This window comes from Pseudophryne corroboree, chromosome 6 (genome assembly GCF_028390025.1).
Source record: "Pseudophryne corroboree isolate aPseCor3 chromosome 6, aPseCor3.hap2, whole genome shotgun sequence".
In the NCBI taxonomy this organism is placed as follows: domain Eukaryota; kingdom Metazoa; phylum Chordata; class Amphibia; order Anura; family Myobatrachidae; genus Pseudophryne; species Pseudophryne corroboree.
In genome coordinates this window covers 367,508,649-367,512,314 of record NC_086449.1, presented here as the reverse complement: position 1 = coordinate 367,512,314, position 3,666 = coordinate 367,508,649, and the positions used below count along the sequence as shown (strand labels likewise).

At 41.9% G+C, this 3,666-nt stretch overlaps 1 pseudogene; it reads left to right on the top strand.

The window, feature by feature from the left end:
• Nucleotides 1-1,457: 1,457 nt before the first annotated feature.
• LOC134936949 (5S ribosomal RNA) lies at nt 1,458-1,577 on the top strand (annotated as a pseudogene).
• Nucleotides 1,578-3,666: the final 2,089 nt, after the last annotated feature.

Below are 3,666 nucleotides of genomic sequence, written 5' to 3'. Positions count from 1 at the left end.
GCGTGACACTGCAGTGCCACTCCTAGATGGGCCCGGTGTTTGTGTCGGCCACTAGGGTCGCTTATTTTACTCACACAGCGACCTCGGTGCAAATTTTAGGACTAAAAATAATATTGTGAGGTGTGAGGTATTCAGAATAGACTGAAAATGAGTGTAAATTATGGTTTTTGAGGTTAATAATACTTTGGGATCAAAATGACCCCCAAATTCTATGATTTAAGCTGTTTTTTAGTGTTTTTGGAAAAAAACACCCGAATCCAAAACACACCCGAATCCGACAAAAATAATTCGGTGAGGTTTTGCCAAAACGCGTTCGAACCCAAAACACGGCCGCGGAACCGAACCCAAAACCAAAACACAAAACCCGAAAAATTTCAGGCGCTCATCTCTATTTTCAAGTGCCGCCGTCTTTCCAGTTATACGTGTGTGTGTGTGTGTGTGTGTGTGTGTGTGTGTGTGTGTGTGTGTGTGTGTATGTATATATATATATATATATATATATATATACACACACAGGTCCTGGATTTCCAGGATATAAAACACATTTATTACAGTATATACAGTAGATTTAGAGAAAGTAATAATCAATTAGAAAATTTGTATGAGAGCAGTCCAAGTTACAAGGGAGAAATAAAAAAGGTAACAAAGTCTTTTATATATATATATATATATATATATATATAATATGTAAACAGAAATGACAGCACTCTCTGTCAGTAATGGTAAATTCCGGTGCAGGGTCCTGGCAATTGATATACAAACACTCACTTCCTCCACAATGGAAAAAAGAATTAGACCAGCACTCACGTTTGAAAGAAGAAAAGGGTTTTTTATTCCTGACAATCCATCTGGAAATACCCACTGCTACGTTCCGCCCAACAGCTGTTTCAACGCTTTCAGGTTTTCATCAGGGGCAATCTGTCACTCAGTCCGGAGCCCTTTTAAGGAGTGGGGAGAGTGCCGAGGGTTTAGAAACCGGAAGTCCGTCAGCGGGACGCAGCGCGTCACACCCGCTGTCCGATTGGTCAGGTCCGCACACGTGGGATGCGTTACCAAGGTACACAAACCCGGCCTCCTCCTTGGTTACCCGCTCCGGCAGCGTGACGTAGGTGTAGACAGATCTATTTTCTGAGTACAGTGGCAGACAGGTTTCGTTGCTGCTGACTGTGTCTCCAGCCATAGGATTGTTTGTGGAGTGATTAACCCCACAGTACGCCAACAGTGTGGAGATATGTCAGTCCGGAATAACAAACAATAAAAGAATTATTAACAAATTAAGTAGAACAAACTGTGATAACTTGTACTGCAAGGGTATACCCAAAGGAATAAGTGTCTCAATTGCTATGTGCAGTGAGGTGCCAATATATGTCCACCCTTACATGTTTGCATATATTATGATTGAGAGACTAGCGATAGTGCTATCATATTGTGCATCTTTACATAGGGACATAATTGTCTGATACAATCATACCACACTGGAGTCCATCCAACCCCATCTGAACTTGGCAATTAAGCAGTGTTGGGCCCAGTTAGTACCATGTATGGAGACAACATGGGAATACTGGGTATTGTACTAAGGACAATCTTTGACCTACAGGTAACAGTTTTTGATACCGCACGGCAACTATTTAATCACCATTGTCTCTTAGGTGGGCTGCTCACATTTTAATTAGCTCACTAGATATGACCACTATTGTGCTTTATCATCATATGGCACCTCACTGCACATAGCAATTGAGACACTTATTCCTTTGGGTATACCCTTGCAGTACAAGTTATCACAGTTTGTTCTACTTAATTTGTTAATAATTCTTTTATTGTTTGTTATTCCGGACTGACATATCTCCACACTGTTGGCGTACTGTGGGGTTAATCACTCCACAAACAATCCTATGGCTGGAGACACAGTCAGCAGCAACGAAACCTGTCTGCCACTGTACTCAGAAAATAGATCTGTCTACACCTACATCACGCTGCCGGAGCGGGTAACCAAGGAGGAGGCCGGGTTTGTGTACCTTGGTAACGCATCCCACGTGTGCGGACCTGACCAATCGGACAGCGGGTGTGACACGCTGCGTCCCGCTGACGGACTTCCGGTTTCTAAACCCTCGGCACTCTCCCCACTCCTTAAAAGGGCTCCGGACTGAGTGACAGATTGCCCCTGATGAAAACCTGAAAGCGTTGAAACAGCTGTTGGGCGGAACGTAGCAGTGGGTATTTCCAGATGGATTGTCAGGAATAAAAAACCCTTTTCTTCTTTCAAACGTGAGTGCTGGTCTAATTCTTTTTTCCATTGTGGAGGAAGTGAGTGTTTGTATATATATATATATATATATATATATATAAATCTGCTACAAAACTGACAGTTTAAAAAGCCTACCCAGATCAATATTATATAGGTTGTTGTTATTATTATGTATTATGTAAAAAAAAGTGATAATAATAAAAAAAATTGTAATAATAAAAAGGTTTAGAGATGACATGATAATTGATAACCAACCCTAAAACTCTAAGCGTAGGCTGTTAGTAAAAAATAAGGGGGGTATAGGATGTGGGGCTCCACCCATTCTTCACTAACCAGCACTAGGCTAACCCAGCCAGGACTGATGACACTATAAACAAGAACACATGCAGCGCTGGATAACCTGCCATAATTTCAACCAGTTCTAGGCTGGTTAACCCACCATCCTAATAACAACCTGCCCTGGGCTGAAAGATCTTCTCCTTCCCCCCAGGTTCATTGGGTATGGCGTTACTGAAAGAATAATATAAATAATAATATTGATCTTTACAAGTGAAATATTTGTCCCACTGGCACACCTTCAAAAAAATACTAAAATAAAGACAGGACATGCTGAAAATTAGGGTCCTTTATTGAAAAAAGTAAAACACCACCACACCCCTCCTTTTTTCCTTTTATTACTCCAAAGATATAGGTTCTTTTTGCTCTGTGTAAGCATCTACGGGACTTGGTAAAAACCCTAAAAACACAACAAATGACACGACTTGCCATTTTGGAACTCTGCCTAGAATGAAAGAGGTCATTCTCATAGGAATAAAAAAGTACATAAAAGAGAGTCCTTTATCAGCGCTTGGATTTCACCTGCAGCCCCCTCCAATAGGATAAGGCACACCCTGCCTTAAACACTAAAAAAAGATAATATTGAATCTGGCGCTGATTACAGATTAGCTTTCTATTCTTATAACTGAAAAACACGGGCCCTCATTCCGAGTTGTTCGCTCGCAAGCTGTTTTTAGCAGCTTTACACACACTAAGCCGCCGCCTACTGGGAGTGAATCTTAGCATCTTAAAATTGCGAACGAAAGATTCTCAAAATAGCGATTACACACCTCTTAGCAGTTTCTGAGTAGCTTCAAACTTACTCGGCATCTGCGATCAGTTCAGTGCTTGTCGTTCCTGGTTTGACGTCACAAACACACCCAGCGTTCGCCCAGACACTCCTCCGTTTCTCCAGCCACTCCCGCGTTTTTCCCAGAAACTGTAGCGTTTTTTCACACACTCCCATAAAACGGCCAGTTTCCGCCCAGAAACCACCACTTCCTGTCAATCACATTACGATCACCAGAACGAGGAAAAAACCGTGAGAAAAATTCCTAACTGCATAGCAAATTTACTTGGCGCAGTCGCAGTGCGAACATTGCGCA